Consider the following 17322-nt stretch of genomic DNA (forward strand, 5'->3'; position numbering starts at 1 on the left):
AAAGAAAAGGGAAATGTTCAGGAAATGGAGGGAAGGACAGAGCTCTAAAGAAGAGTACCTACAAGTTACTAGGAACTGTGGATCAATCATCAGAAAGGCCAAAGCTGAGAGTGAGCTAAGATTGGCCAGGGAAGTCCATTGTAACAAGAAAAAAAATTTCAGTTATGTGAGGAGCAAACGTAAAGTAAAGGAGGCAATAGGCCCACTGTTGGGTGCAGATGGACAAACTCTAACAGAGGATGCAGAGAAAGCAGAAAGGCTCAGTGCCTATTTTACATCTGTTTTTTTTCCCACAGGTCAAAAGGTTTAGGCGCATCTAATGATGTCAGTAGTCAAGGGATAATGTCTGGGTGGCAGATTGACATGGACAGAGGTTGTCGAGAGGTATTTAGGCATGCACTGGATGAGTTCAAATCCTCTGGGCCGGATGAAATGCACCCGAGAGTGCTCAAAGAACTTTCCTTAGAATTTGCAGAACCCTTGTCCATCATCTTCGGGACCTCTTTAAGGACTGGAGATGTCCCGGAGGACTGTAAGAGAGCAAACGTTATTCCGATCTTCAAAAAAAGGAAGAAGGATGACTCGGGAAACTACAGACCAGTGAGTCTGACCTCTGTTGTGGGGAAGATAATGGAGCAGATTTTAAAGGGAGCGATCTGCAAACATCTGGAGGACAATTTGGTGATCCAAGGAAGTCAGCATGGATTTGTCTCCAACAGGTCCTGTCAGACCAACCTGATTTCCTTTTTTGACCAAGTAACAGGTTTGCTGGATCGTGGAAATTCGGTTGATGACGTTTACTTGGATTTTAGTAAAGCTTTTGATAAGGTTCCCCATGATGTTCTGATGAATCAATTGAAGGACTGCAATCTGGATTTTCAGATAGTTAGGTGGATAGGTTAGAGAACCGCACTCAAAGAGTTGTTGTCAATGGTGTTTCATCAGACTGGAGGGAGGTGAGTAGCAGGGTACCTCAGGGCTCGGTGATCGGTCCGGTACTTTTTAACATATTTATTAATGATCTAGATGAGGGGGTGGAGGGACTACTCATCAAGTTTGCAGATGACACCAAATTTGGAGGACTGGCAAATACTCCAGAAGATAGAGACAGAGTTCAACGAGATCTGAACACAATGGAAAAATGGGCAAATGAGATGCCCATAATAAAGATAAGCGTAAAGTTCTGCATCTGCGTCAGAAAAATGAAAAGCATGCCTACTGGATGATGGATATGCTTCTAGGTAACACTGTGTGTGAACGAGACCTTGGGGTACTTGTGGATTGTAAGCTAAACATGAGCAGGCAGTGTGATGCAGCGGTAAAAAAGGCAAATGCCATTTTGGGCTGTATTAACAGGGACATCACATCAAAATCACAAGATGTCATAGTCCCATTGTATACGGCACTTGTCAGACCACACCTCGAGTACTGTGTGCAGTTTGGAGGTCTCACTTCAAGAAGGACGTAGATAAAATTAAAATGGTACAGAGGAGAGCGACGAGGACGATCTGGGGCCAAGGGACCAAGCCCTATGAAGATAGGTTGAGGGACTTGGGAATGATCAGCCTGGAGAAAAGGAGGTTGACAGGGGACATGATAGCCCTCTTTAAGTACTTGAAAGGTTGTCACTTGGAGGAGGGCAGGATGCTGTTTCCATTGGCTGCAGAGGAAAGGACGCGCAGTAATGGGTTTAAACTACAAGTACAATGAGGCTAGATATAGGCTAGATATCAGGAAAAAAAATGTCTCAGTCAGAGTAGTTCAGCAGTGGAATAGGCTGCCTAAGGAGGTGGTGAGCTCCCCCTCACTGGCAGTCTTCAAGCAAAGGTTGGATGCACACTTTTCTTGGTTGCTTTAGGATGCTTTGGGCTGATCCTGCGTTGAGCAGGGGGTTGGACTAGATGGCCTGTATGGCCCCTTCCAACTCTATGATTCTGTGATTCTCTGTGATTCTGTTTCTATCAGTCTTAAGAGTGTTAGCCTGGAATTGAAACCATTTGTCAACTGATACCTGCTTCTAGAATTCATATAGACATTACTGCTATTGGGATTGGTGGAATTAAAGTATACCACAAAAGAAACATCGATTTATATTAACAGGCATATTTCTGTCTCATTATACTCGCAGAGCCATGTTGTTAGAGTGGATTTTTATAATAAAGTTGTTTATTGGTTAATTTTCCCCTAGATGAGGGCGAAAATAATAACTTCATATTGACGGTTGAACAAATTTCTTCCTGTTGTCTGTATATTTTCTGCAGTCCTGTGGAAGAGGGTAGGAAGGATTAAATAACTTCCTTCCTGGCTGATATTCCTTATCATTTCTTCGGTAGACCTTTTGATAATAAGCAGGGTTTCAGCTGCGGTCAGATTCCAGGCTGTTTGAATGCTACAGTGCCTAATGAAGAACACTCAATACTCAAGAATGCATTTTTATCTGTATTATCATGCTCTCCATTAGGCTGGTGAATGGTTGGATTTTCCCCACATCCTTTTAATGGATGGTCATAGGTGAAATGCAAGTTCTACTTGGTATTAATGGTTGTGAATGTGAAACTAGGAAGTGATCGTTAAGCCTGTAACCCTATGAATATGGTATTGCCATCCTATGCTGGCTATGTTATTTTACATTCTTCTGTAGCATTCCAATTTGCAGCATGCATGTCAGAGATCCTGTTGTCCATATCGCGGGGAAATCACCTCTTGAACTTCCACCCAGTTTTCATGGCAGTTATTTTGTGTTTTTTTAAGTAAAGGCTTTTAAAGTGTCCGTCTGCTAGTTACCGTATTTGCCGGCGTATAAGACGGCTTTTTCCCTCTCAAAAACATGCCTCCAAGTGGGGGGGCCGTCTTATACGCCGGGTGCACTTCAGTCAGGATCGGGCGGCGGGCGGCGGCAGCTCCCCCCCACTGGGCGAGCGGCGGCGGCGAGCGGCGGTAGCTCCCCCCCCACTCGGCGAGTGGCGAGCGGCTCCCCCCCACTGTGCTCACGGCGGGCTGCGGGCTGCGGGCGGCAGGCGGCGGCAGCTCCCCTCCCCACTGGGCTCACAGAGGCGGCAAACTCTATATTTTGACTGGTAATGTTGGGGAGTCGTCTTATATGCCCAGTCGCCTTATACGCCGGCAAATACGGTACATTTTTGTGTTCAGAGTATTCTATGATAATGGCACTCCCATCAAGGCCTTTTTTCTTGAACTCCCTACAACCATCATGTTGCCATTTGTTAAATAAAATGAGAGGTTGAGGCCAGCTGGTGGCAGTTTATGTAAAGCTGAGGCAAGGTTCGAACTGGGGTTTGCCATCACCCATCTGCTTTTCCTAGCCATAGTTTTTCCATTGGTAGGAAATACCGATGGAGTGAATGCAGCGGAAATGTTAATGATAGCGAGCACAGGATGCACTGATGTCACCTGGGCACAGCTCTTCTGTGCATACATATTCTCTGTCCTGGTGATTGGGAATACTCACAGGGATTGTTCCTATATGTGTAAGTTTTATTCATTCATGGATGCTGTATCCACATTGGGGCAAGTACACAATGGTGGTGGTGGACCCATTGCAATAAATTACTGTTGTCCTCCCAGAATGGCAGAGGACGAAAGCACCCCCCCAAAAAAAAAATTAAATGCCTTTATGCTGTCCTTCCTAAAGGGTCCCAAGGGTTTTATGGTAAACATAAAAATATCAAAGCATCTGAACTGAATTAAAATATTTTTAAAAAATCAATAAAAAAATCATGAACAAACACCAAGACCTGATTCTATGGTATCAGATTTGAGGAAAACCTGGATGTGATGCCAGTTCTGAAGAAATCATTGTGACATCACTTCTGAGGAAAACCTCATAGAAACTTTACAGTAAATTTTTCAGCAATAGATTTTTCCTAGTGAAGTTGTCCCTGGAAATTGTTTTTTATTGTGTTACTAGCATGAAAGCCCATTGTATAAAAAATACAACAGGCTCTAGCATCCACGCCACCCAGGGAGCCCTGATGAGGCCTCCTAAGGCCACTGTAAGGCTTTTTGGGGTGGTGGTGAGCTCACCCAGGAACTCCCCACCTCCCCTGCCATTTACCCAGGCAGGCCTGCCAAGGCCTCACCAGGTCACTAGGGGCTATTTGGGGAGGGAGCAAGCTCGGCTGTGCGCTCCCCACATCCCCTGCCACCTGCCTGGGCAGTCCCACCATGGCCTTGCCAGGCTACCATGAGGCTGGTTGTGCCAGGTATGAGCTCAGCTGGGCGTTTTATGCCTCCCTCTCCATCTGCCTGGCCAGCCCTGCCATGGCCTCGCAATACTGCTGTGAGGTTGGTTGGGGTGAGGACAAACTGAGGGGGGTGCTCCCTGCCTCTCCCACCACCTGCCCAGGCAGCCTCTCTGAAGCCTCGCAGGGTTGCTGCAAGGCTATTGGAGCAGGGGTGAGCTAGGCCTAGCTAGCTTCCCCCCCCCATTCGCCCGGGTAGCCCCACTGTGGCAACGAGGCTAGTTGGGGTGAGGGGACTTCAGGCGAGTGCTCCTTGCCTCCCTCCCCACCTATCCACCCACCTACCCAGGCAGCCACAGCAGGGCTGCTCGGGCTGGAAGGCAGAAGGGAAGGCAGTGAGGGATGATGTGTCCCCTACCTGATTGGTCCTTTGGGGTGAGTATCCTCCCCGAGGATCCATCAGGGATGTGGAGGCAGTTATGGGCGGGCCATCCCCTGCCTGATTGTGCTCCAGGATGAGTGATTCCCCAGGGGTCCGATCAGATTTGGGATGAGTCCCAACTCCTCCCAGCATCCATGTCTGGCTTTATTTATGGTACAGATATTGCTAACTCTGGATAGGACAGGATACAAAACAAATGTTCTTGTGAATAACATAATTTACTTCCAAATAATTTTCAAATTAATTTTTAGCGATTCTCCATGTGATCATAGAGTTCACCAAGAGATATGTGGCATGCATGACCTACCAGGCCCAATAAACCAAGGGGTGAAATAATCTGTCAGGACTGCAATGGCAGGAAATATTTTCCGTGAGCTCCTCATTTGACCCTCTGCATGGTTCTAATATCAGAGAGAACAAAACATATTTATTTCTAAGTGACTCACTCTCAGAGTGGATAAAATAGAGATTTTAGTTAACATGAAAACATTCTGAATGGTGTTCATTATCATATTGTACAAGATGATTTGGCAATAAAGTTTTCTGACTAGAGAAAATAGTTACATACGTTTAATACCTGTTTTTTTTCCCTAAAAAAAGAAACCTCAGTATGATAAATCAGAGATACAATATTTTTATCTACATATTTGGATCACTAGAATACTTTTAACATCTCTGCAAATAAATGTCACCCATGTGTAGACAAACTGTACTCTATAGATTGTAAAGTCCTCAAGGCATGGACCTCTTTTTGTTTTTTCCTTCTAAAATGCTGGAAAAAAGTAGCATCCATTGGAAGGTCTGTATGAATTTTGCTGAAAGATGAGCCTTTTCAGATATCACAACAGTTTAAAATTAATGAATATGAGAGAAAAGCAGGGCAACAGCAAGACTCTCCTCCACCAAATATGCATTGATGTATAGAGCCTATGGACAGGGTTGCCCAAGGGTTTTTAACAGTGCAGCCCTAAATAAAGCTACACCCTTCTGGAATGGGCTGAGGAGGGTGTAACAGTTTAGGGTTGTGCTCTAAAATGAATACAATTCTGAGAATTACCAGGGCTCATTCATGAAATGGCAAAGTGCCAGGGTTTATTTTTACATAAAAGAAAATCATGTTGAATTCAGTGAGATACACTTTTTACTGTTTAGGATGGTAATCTGCAAATCTAACAATCATTAAGATTTGAAGTAAACTTAATAATTGGTGTCACCCAAAGTATATTCAATGTAAATACCTACTCAATGCAAGTAAAAGAGAAGAGCAATAAACATAGTAAACCACTTACTATATATTCTAGATCTAAAAGAAGTACTTCAAAGAAAAATCATCTGGCATGCTGCTGAAATATGTGAAATATAAATATTTGGGTTTTTTTAAACCTAGAAGAAGGGAAATGTGCTATTGATGCTCAAAATCTTGGGTGCCTATTTTCCCTTCTGCCATCCTATCCCCCCCTCCCCCTTTCAAATGTTGCATAGTGTACAACAGAAAATTTGGTGCCTTTCAGAGATTCAAATTGAATTTGATATGATTTGCTATTAGATTTATGTTTATCTTGTAGATTGCAATTATAGTCTTGGCAGCAGAACTCAGGATGGAGGAGGGGGGTAACCCATTTTCTTCCTTTCTCTTGTTTTGTCCTGGCTCCTTCCTTCTTCTGCCAACAATCACAGTTATAAATCTTCAAAGGGGGAACATGCAGTGAGACACAGCGCCTGACTTTTCAGTTTGCATTTTGTGCTGAGTAGGCTGAATCGTGTTCAGCAATTTGACTGCAGGATCCTTGTTCTAAGACAACTCATCCTCTCTTTGAGAAGTGTCCCCGAATGGCTTCCCCTGACTCCACTGCTACTGTCTTGACAAACTAAAAAAGATACAGAACCCTTAGTTAGAATCAGGGTTTGTCACTGTAACAAATTTCCTATTTCCATTGAGTGTAGGGTTTTCAAGGTGAATATAAGCCCAGAAACAAACAGAGAGCCAGTATAGACGGAATAAGTGTGGAGTGATATGGTCCTTATGACCTAGTCCAGTCATCATTCTGGCTTTTTTCATTCTGAACCTGCTTCTGGACTGTCCTCAAGGACTGCCCCACATGTAGTGTATTGTCCTAATACAATCTAGAAGTTTCCAAGGCATGCACCACAGTGGCAAGATATTTTCTGCCCCAAAAGAACTGTAGGTAGCTCAACAACCAAAGCTGGTCCATGTGGGATGTTTCTCATGGTGACCAGACTTTTTTTTAATATATCTGGTGCTGCATTTGAATCACGCCTCAGGCCATTGGCCATTCTGCTGTGCTATTTAGTCCAGGTAGTGACATCTCTCCAAAGGCTCAGGCAAAACTGTTATATGGTCCTTTACGTGAAAATGCTGGGGATCAGGACTGGAGCCTAATGCATGTGAATCATGTGATCTACCACTGAGCCATGGGCCTCTGGTGGTTCAGGGCTGGGGAAGAATAACAAACAAACATGGGGCTGAATTCAGAATTCCCCATCTTGAAAAGGTAGGTTTCACGTGTATGTGGAGGTATCCCCTGGGAAAGGGGCTTCATAGAATAGTCTAGTACATAACATACTCTATGACAATCATATTTCCAACAGTATTCAAATAGGTACTTTCAAGCATGGTGGCCAGAGTCTATTGTCTATTGGGACCCTTCAGACAACACGGTTCTATGAGAATTTCTTTAGCCAAGTTGTCACTGAGGTCAAAATGATATGCCTTCACTGTTCTGTGATTATTTTTCTACCCTTTTTCCTTTTATTTTATTGCAGCTGCAGCAGGTGCCATGTGATGGAGAGAAGCCATTTAACTTCTTTCTTTTCTTGCTTATAAACTGGTTTTCTATCAAAGTCATCCCCTACTCTCAGTGAAGTTGGAAGCCTTCCTCTGTTTTTATGGATGTTCTTCCAACTTGAACTTTCTTCTTGGGGAAGAGCCCCATTGGATGAAGGTTCCTTAGGTGGAAGGCTTCACACATTACAGAGTGGAGTGATAAGATAGAGACCCTGGGTGCTTATAAATCTCCCTAGCAGACGTGAAAATAACTACAGAGTGGCAATTTTTTGCCCATATCATTATCTTTTTGTTCCCTCTGGGGCTAATACCAGTTCTCTGATGGCATTTAAAGCTAGGGAGCTGCTCAGAAGGAAGGCCTAACTGCTCTTCCCTTGCACCTGGATCTCAATCTGAATTAGCCTTCAGTCCACAGCCTGCTGCATAAAAAACAAACAAAGCAAAACAGAGAAGCTCCATTCATGGATCTCCTAGTGATACATCTAGTTTGATCTTTTTACTGATCTTAAAGCTATAAAATAAACAGAAGTTTGTTTAGTTTTGGTTTGTTGTTGTTTTTAACTTAATAGAAGAGCTATTAATAATACAAAACAGATTCCTGTCAAAATAGCTGCATGTTTTAGCAAATACAGTGTTTCCAACATGGTCAATCTATTTCCTGCTAGCAAAGGAATGAGGATACTGCAAAGTCAGAGTTCTGTATTATGCCACCGTTCCCCACCCCCAAATAAATAGAATTACTAAGGTCATTGGGCTTATTTAATTCTACATCACTATAGCTAAGTGAAGCATATTACCCCAATTAAAGAAGTATCTTGCTCTTGGTAGTCATAGAAACCCCCCTAATGTCCAGCTGTAGATAGCTGAAATGTCTGTTTGAGAAGAGTATTTTTTATTGTAATAATTCAGATGATATTCCTTAAATTACTTTGTAGCTTGTTGTGTGTAGTAAGTGTATGTTGATATGAATTACATGAACAATATACAGAATCACATAGGGAATTAACTGTTTACAGTACAGTCATAAGCAGAATTACACTGTTATAAGACTTCAGTGGATTTAGAAGGTATAACTGTTTATTATTTGCATTATTAGTGCTGTTTTTTATTGTGGATTAATTGAAGTCACCCAAGAAATCACCACTGAGAGGTTGGGCTGGCTTAACTAGGTCAGTGAGGCAGTTAATGCATTTTTAAGAGAGAGAGTGGTCACTGCAGTTTTGAAACAGGTAGTGGCATGTCTGCTACTAAAGAAATCTACTGTGGACTCAATTTGTGCCCGGAGATGGACAGAGGGAGTTGATTCTCCTGGGCCTCTTTTGATACCTTTGATTACTAACAACTTGGAATTTGTGGAGCAGAGTGATCTTTGGGGGACATACTGTGAGAGGTGGTCCCTAAAATATGTAGGGCTGAGATTGTGGAAGGTGTCAAAGGCTGAGACAAGGCATGGGTCGGATAAGCTGAAAAGTACCCAAATCAATACTGATTTGGATACTTCTTTGGCTCAAACTAGCTGAACTGCGGATTCCCTGCATTCACAATTTGGCGAATCAGCCATGATTTGGCCATTTAAATGCATTCCCTCCACTTTCTCAGGTAGCGCCTGAGAAGGTTGAGGGTAGGCCGATTTGTATGCCGCCGCACACAAACCTAGTGCCATCCTAAGCAGAATCAACAACCATTTAAATTAATTGGAGACAATGGACTCAAAAGAGTATACCAATTTTAGATGGGTATAACTCAGTTCTTAGGGTTTCACTCTAAATCTGTTCTACAGACAATTTGTAAATCTAGAGATATTGTAATCCCTATCTGTAATCTGTGAAATACTAGGCTGACCTGTGTTTGAAATGGTTTGAATGCCTTAGATGGAAAACTCCTGAGCTAAGCATCATTAACATTTTTTGCAGATGTCTTGTTCCTTCATGTTGTTCTTAGGGGAATTGACTTACATTGTCTAAAATAGGTGATTTACTGATCCTCGACAGTCATTCCCTCTGGTCTCACTTTTAAGAGGAGGAAACTTCAGAGAAGTGTACCACAATATCCCCTGGAGAATGAAAGTATTTGGGTCATATTCCTGGCAACGTTGCCTTTACATCTGATTGCCGCCTGTGTCTGATGTTTATGATTTTGCAAAAAAAAGATTTGAAAACATCTCTCCACAATTGTAATGGAATCCTTGGAAAGAAATGAGGTTTGTCAAAATTACAATGTTCACACAGTTGATTACAGTAGAGTAATTATGGCTGACCTGAAATGGAGATGTTTTTCAAGAAAACATTTATAACCTGCAAAAAAGCATTTTCTTTTCAGCATTTTCTTAGGGCTAAATGCATCACACTCACTCTGAATTGACTTAACAATGTTGTTGCGTAGCCAAATCTGACTGGCCAAGTTATAACATCATGGTACAATCATGTTCATAGTTACTGGGTAACAGTACTTCCCAGCAATAGGAGGTTCTCTGGGAAATAAATGGCAACAGTCAAAGAGTGAGGAGGCATCAAATAGCTATGAAAATAAATAAATGAAAATATGAAAATAAATAAATACAACCTTAAAATATAATTGAGTACAATTATCTTTAACTGCTCCTAGCGGAGTGGATTAAATAAAGCAGTAAAGGCCCCGAGAGTGGGCCCTGTCCGGGATGAGGAAGGGTGCCGATAGGCCCCTTCCCCCGGACTGACAATCGGAGGGCCCAATCGGCAGACGCAAAGCAGCTCCCGATTGGTCTCTTGCCGCCGGACTGACCATCCCACTTCTACTTCACCCACATCCGGCCGATCGCCGCCATTACCTGCCTCTGTCGGGAGAGGGCAGGTCACCGCCTAGCTGCCCACCCAGGATAACGTTCCAGCGGCACCGGCACCGGCGCCAGCAGCAGCCCCCACCGCCAGCAGGACGCCTCGCCGCAGGCCTGCGAAGGCGGGAGCGCCCGCGCAGCCACCCGGACCTGACCGCGCCGTCGCCGCCGCCCACCTCACCCCGCCCGCACATTGGACGCCTTGCCCGCCAGCCATTTCCCAATAGGTTACGTCTCAGATTCTCCAGCCATTTCATGTCATGGCAAGACACTTAAACCCCTCTTCCTATGGTCTTGATACAAAGTGGAGCTCTGCAGACCTGGGAGCTCCCAAAGAGGCATTCTCCGCACATGTCTAATTAAAAGTCTTTCCAGCAGTCATGAAGAATTTGTAATTCCCACCAAGCAGATCAGTGAAAGTTGCACAAAATACCCTTCCAATAAAAGCATCTCATCAGCCGTAACGAGCACTGTGTAATTAAACAACCGTACTAAAGATGCTGCTCGTGAACTATTCCATCAAGAGCTGGAAGACAATGTTTTTGAAAAAGTATTTTTAAATAGCTTGGCTTCCTGGCATGAGGCCTCTGGCAGAAGTACTTGAGTAGGTTTGCTCTCTGTTTGCTTGCCCTATACTCTTGGCCCCTTGTCAGTAGTGGAGTGGCTTTATTCATGTATTTGTTCTGCTTTCACCCCCACCTTTCTCTCAAAAATGGCTCGCTCAAATGCACTTAAAATCCACCTCATGTGAATCTTTCTTATATGAGTCTTTCTCACTTTCCCAGAATCATCTTCTCAATTTTTAGAATCACGCATTCCATATGCAGGCCAGCAAGTTCCCCCTCCCCCTTTTTGGTTAATATTTATTGTTGCCCTTTTCTGTGGAGAGCATAAAAAGGCCTCCAATGATTAAGAAGTGACATTGTAACGCAGTTAAATGGAGCACAACACAATCATAGGAGGACCAGTTGAATCAATTGATTGTGGCATTATTTTCCCCCTCCTTGAAAAAAAGAAAGGCAGAGAAGAGGCAACCCACAGCAACAGCATAACACCCAGCTGCACAGAAACATTGGCAGGCAAGACTGTGAATTTCAAGTGTGAACCTGGAACACTGAATGTGCTGTATTTTTTAAAGAAAACCCCTTTTGTATGAGATATGTAATGTCCCTTTGTGCCAGAATGGTTTGCATGATAATGGTTCCCTTTTGTTGCTTGTTGTCACATGGCAGAGCTGCTAAGTGAGCAGTGGCAGGAGGGGGAAAAACATAAAAGATAATCTTCCATTTCCCCCCCAAAGTCTCCCCCCCCCTTCCGCCAAGCATCTTTTTAAAAAATTTCTTTTGGAATGTAAATACTTCTAAGTGTTTAAAAGAAGTATCTGGCTATTAACATATCAGGCCTAATTGGTACTTTCCCTTATCTCTACCTTCTCAGCTCAGCATTTCTTCAGCAAGTATATCATTACCTTTCAGACCCTGCAGGGAACCCGGTTGAGTGACTGTTTTCTGCCCCCATATGGCGGCCTGAGCAATAGATGGGCATGAGGCAACCAAAGTATTTAGGGGTGATGAATGTTCTCTCTTTGATTTTTTCAAAATGCTCATTTATATGTGGGTCAGCTGTTTGACCTAAAATCATATCTCGATGTTTGATAGTTAGATAACAGTTTAAAGGGCTAGGGTTATCAAAGAAGATTATGCACTGGACATTATTTCAGCTTGCATTTTCATACTGCCTTTTACTGGTTAGTTTTGGGGATTTGTTTGCTCTGCGGATGCATGTTAGACATAGGAGACGGGGAGAGGCCGTGGTGCTTACTGGCAATGCACCTACTTGGCATGCAGAAGGTTCCCGGTTCAATCCCTGGCATCTCCAGTATAAAAGCATTAGGTAGTAAAAAGGTAAAGGTATCCCCTGTGCAAGCACCGAGTCATGTCTGACCCTTGGGGTGACGCCCTCCAGCGTTTTCATGGCAGACTCAATATGGGGTGGTTTGCCAGTGCCTTCCCCAGTCATTACCGTTTACCCCCCAGCAAGCTGGGTACTCATTTTACCAACCTCAGAAGGATGGAAGGCTGAGTCAACCTTGAGCCGGCTGCTGGGATTGAACTCCCAACCTCATGGGCAAAGCTTTCAGGCGGCTGCCTTACCACTCTGCGCCACAAGAGGCTCTCTGCACCACAAGAGGCTCTCATTAGGTAGTAGATGATGGTAATCCTTGAGAGCCAGGGCCAGTCAAAGTAGATGGTACTGAACTTAATAGATTCACTGTTATGAGAGTCTCATGTGTTATATAGTTGTATACAAAACTGATTCAGTATTTATACGTGCCAGGAGATAAAGTGCCAGACTGCTGTTAAATAGAGAGGTAATCTTTTTGGTTATAATTCTTCCAATTTATTTTGTAGATATTGCTTTCATATCTATGATGTGCAAACATAAACCAAAACGGGTTCCAGATAAACACAATTTTTTTTTCTTTTTCAATAGCCCATTTTCAAAGTTGTTTTCTTCCTCGGTGGCGTTTTTTATCATATAAATAGTCCCTCAGGCTCAATGTTTTCTAGAGGTTTCTTTACTGCTCTATGGCTGTGGAGTTTTCACATTCTACAACGTTTTCTGTAAACCACCCAGAGCCATATGGAAGGGCAGTATAGAAATCTAAATAAATAAAATATTTTAAAGGATTTCAGTACAGATTAAAAGTTGCCACACTTTCTGGTGGCTTCCAACCCTGAAGAAACAAGAGTTTCTTATCAGATCTACATAATATCATGGATGATCAAAACCTTAAAATAATTATTTCTGAAATTCAAGAATGGATAGAAACATTCAGATATCTTATGACTGTCCTTCTTATTATGGTCCCAATTCCCAATCAATGTACAAGGAAGTGAGGAGAGAAAGTAAATCATTAGGCATTTTCATGTTAAGGACTTTGTCCAACCAAAAGAGTTTGCTCATGTTCCTACCAAATGGTCTAAATAATTCCACTGATCCATATCTGTAGTTAGGGTATATGACAGTTGAATTGCTTTATTGGAGCTGCAGTGGTGACAGAAACTCTTTAATCTTGCAATTTACTAGTGCTTTTGTTTTAAACTCTCCCTATAAAGATTCTGGAATCTGGGTTTTTTGGACTGGCATAATAGCTACTGACAGAACATTGTATACATGTATGTCGTCGTGAATGCTGATAGATCTTTGTGAGAGCAGATTTAGACAGACTGGTTGTTTGGTTTTCTTTTCTTTTCCCATTTCTCCAACCCCTTACTGCTTGTAGTTCCAGTATAGTTATTAGTGAATTAATTTATATTGTAGTGCTCAATTATCTGTAGTGTGTACAAATCACATATAATAAGATCTTCTGTGTGCTTCAATTGGATCACACACAATTAAATTATACATAGACATATGTTTTGCATCTAGAGGCCTATAACACATGGATGCTTTCTTGAACTGGCTTAGAATTTTGGCAAGAATGAGGAGAACAATCCCAGATTATTTTATCCCAAAGAGACTGGAAACAAGTAACACCTGGAAATGTGTTTCCCATAGACAACATGGAAATGAAAATGAACATTTTAAAATTAATCCAAACAGCAAGCATAACCAATATCAGTGGAAGTATAAAAAGTCCCAAATACAATCCCTGTAATTTTTGTACACTCCTATAAAGTAGAGTGGAGAGTTGGCAGGAGAATGCTGGAGAGAAAAAGGCTTTCCCAGTCCAAAATTCTGATGGTTTCATTGTCATCTGAGCAGGTGGAATTTGGGTGAACATTTAATTCCGTCATACCAATCAGCCAATCCTGCCAGAGGTTTCCCTATATAAAACATAGATACACTTTGTTAGAGCTGTACTGCTAGATCGAATCAGATGAGCATACAGCTCTTCTGCATCTATTTCTTAGTCCCATAATATGACATTTATTATTTAATTAAAATATTATGTATTATTTATTTATATTATTAATTATAAACATTTAATATTTATAATTTAAAAAATAATGTAAAAGAATTCAAGGCCTTCTGAATGAATTAAAATAAATAAAAATAGTCACGGCTTACAATCAACCATTCGTTTCGCATCCGACATTCTGACATCATTGGCGCCTCAATTTCCTACCAGAAGTCCCACTTTTTGTTGCAGGATGGTATTAAGTCCGCTCTTCTCAAGCGAGCAGGCTGATGGCAGAAGCCTGCCCCCCCTACCCCCTCCATCACGGATCTTGACCCAGCACTGCAACTCCGCGTAGGTGGGGAGGAGCTCCCGAAAGGCACACAGAGAAGACTAGGGGCCATTTCGCACGGCTTCAAAGTAGCAGAATGGTTGCTATTTGGAAACGCTACTAATTTGCCATAACCCACGACGTCGTAGACAATCTGCAACAATCCTGAAACCAATCAGCAAAAAGCGCTTCGTTGTGGCGCTTTCAGGGGAATCCAGAAAAGTGGATTCACCCTCCGGATAGCGATACACTCCTGCAACCAATCTGCAACAGTAGCGCTAAAGACCTGTGCGTTACCATTGTTGCTGGTTCTTCAAAGTCCCTCCCCCTGGCTCTCTCCTCCAAACTTCCGGCGAAGCGATCGCCATTTTTTTTTCTCCGAGCGAGCGGGGATAAACGCACCGGTGAGCCTCTTTCTGTTTAGAGGCTTCCCTGGCTTCAGTCCTTCACCTTTAGTCACTAAGCACAAACCACTGAAAAGCCCGTTTGCTGAAATAAAGTCCCTTTATTTTTTACAAATAAATTCAGCCGAAAATCGGGCCCGTGAGAGGGGGGGGGATTTTTTTTTTATCACTCGAGGCAGCGTGCAAACGATCATACAATCAAACGACAGCTCACATTAGGCAGCTGGATGGGTCTCTCCGTAGCAACGAATCTACCTAGATTCGTTGCTATGGGTCGTTTTTTTTTTAAAAAAACCTTTCTTAAAGGGAAAGGGGCTGTTTGGGAGCATGCTAACGGCTGCCCATTGGCTGCTTGACGGCCAGGGGCGGGACGAGCTTGGCAATAGCGCTTCCTTTCTAGCGATTTCTGCCGAGACCGGAAGCCTGTGGGAAACGCTAAAAAACGCAACTGATTTCACTACAAAGGCAGGTATGCATAACGACGAATTCCACTATTTTAAATGGCGATTTTTCATTCCGCAAACAATTTGCAACAAAGATCCCTGTGCGAAAAGGCCCTAGTTTTAAGTTCCCACCTGCCCCCTTTCCAGCTGTAAATACATCTCCCCTTTTCACCCCGTCCCCCTCTTTCCAAATGGTTTGGAACAAGCTAATTTGACCTCTCTAGAACCAAGGACATATTGCCTCATCATTTAAATTTGGGGGATTGACAAAAGGGATGAGTCTACCAATACAAGACTATCGCTCATCTTGCATCACTGGAAAAATTATCAACAGGGAAAGATTTAAATGTTTTGCTAGAGTTAGCTGTACTGTGCAATTCTTTGGCTACACTTACTTAATTTCTCAAAGGAACCTCTTCACAAGCTCCAAAAAGGTAGAGGGATGTGGTTAAGTTATATGTCACTGATCAAGTCCAGAAGCGAGTACAGCAGCTACCAATCCTCAGCTGGTTTGTGTGTGCTCCCACACATGGAACAGGCTAGAAAGTACTTTCCCGCAAAATGTGGCATTATACCCTATTCCAATCTCAGCAACCCCACAGCTCCCCTATTCTTTCCACTGCTCATCTATCTCCAAAGGCTATTTCTCTTATTTAGGCAAGGGTCACCCTTGGAACCTTTGCAATTGGATTAGAGCTAGGTTGGGTGACTGTCCCCTCTTCTCTGTACTCTTCCTCCAGCCTCACACCTAAGATCTGGTGTTACTGTGCACTTTCATAGAATCATAGAATCATAGAGTTGGAAGGGGCCATACAGGCCATCTAGTCCAACCCCCTGCTCAACGCAGGATTAGCCCTAAGCATCCTAAAGCATCCAAGAAAAGTGTGTATCCAGCCTTTGCTTGAAGACTTCCAGTGAGGGGGCGCTCACCACCTCCTTAGGCAGCCTATTCCACTGCTGAACTACTCTGACTGTGAAAAACTTTTTCCTGATATCTAGCCTATATCGTTGTACTTGAAGTTTAAACCCATTACTGCGTGTCCTTTCCTCTGCAGCCAGCAGAAACAGCATCCTGCCCTCCTCCAAGTGACAACCTTTCAAATACTTAAAGAGGGCTATCATGTCCCCTCTCAACCTCCTTTTCTCCAGGCTGAACATTCCCAAGTCCCTCAACCTATCTTCATAGGGCTTGGTCCCTTGGCCCCAGATCATCTTGGCATTGATGGATTTTAATTAATGTTTTCCTTCTAGTCTTGTGCTACATATTTGAAAAATTTAAAGTATGGGGGAAATAATGGAAGAGCTATTTCAAGATGGAGCTTTGTGGCAATGAAGGGGGTTGATGGCAGAGAATAAGACTTAGAAATATATAAAATAGAGTTTCATAGCTGCTATACTCAGACTCAAGAAATGTTTTGTCAGCTTCACAGTGGATATTTTTCTGCTTGATTGCATTCCTTTCATGCAAGGGACCGAAGCATGAGGATTTTAATGGAAAGAGTAGATTTGCTGTGTTGATCTTTCGTAATGGTTCCATTAAGCGCATTGGATGGCACATCCACGCATATGTTGCCTCCATTTTTTAATTTATTATGTAGATAGGAATGTATTTATACTGTTTTCCCCAATGTTTTAAAGTAGAAGACCACTGGAGTATTAAAACCTTTTTCAGGGTGCGGGTGGAGTTTCTAACCCCTTCTCAATTTTTCTCAGTAACTCGCCACTCATGGTCACATTGGGGCAATAACACATCAGAGAATTACCTGGTGGTCTTCTTCTGGCCGATACAATTACTTTTGTGGTTCTGTCATCCAATAGAATCAACATTAGCAAGGGGCAGTAACTTTGAAGGTGTTGTGGCATTTGCCATGACAATTCCTTCCCTTGTTTGGTGCATCCTGACTAGAGCAGAACAATATGGCAACTAGTAACAAGCTTGGTAGCGGTGGATGTGGAGTGTGCTGGTGAGAGCAGAAGA

The 17322-nt window shown here is 42.9% G+C and overlaps 1 protein-coding gene across 6 annotated transcripts in view; it reads left to right on the forward strand.

The window, feature by feature from the left end:
* The window catches only part of LOC143835330 (uncharacterized), a 337087-nt gene that overhangs the window by 187263 nt on the left and 132502 nt on the right, over positions 1-17322 (forward strand). The gene's annotated exons all lie outside the window — the stretch shown is intronic.

Source organism: Paroedura picta, chromosome 4 (assembly GCF_049243985.1).
Source record: "Paroedura picta isolate Pp20150507F chromosome 4, Ppicta_v3.0, whole genome shotgun sequence".
NCBI lineage: Eukaryota > Metazoa > Chordata > Lepidosauria > Squamata > Gekkonidae > Paroedura > Paroedura picta.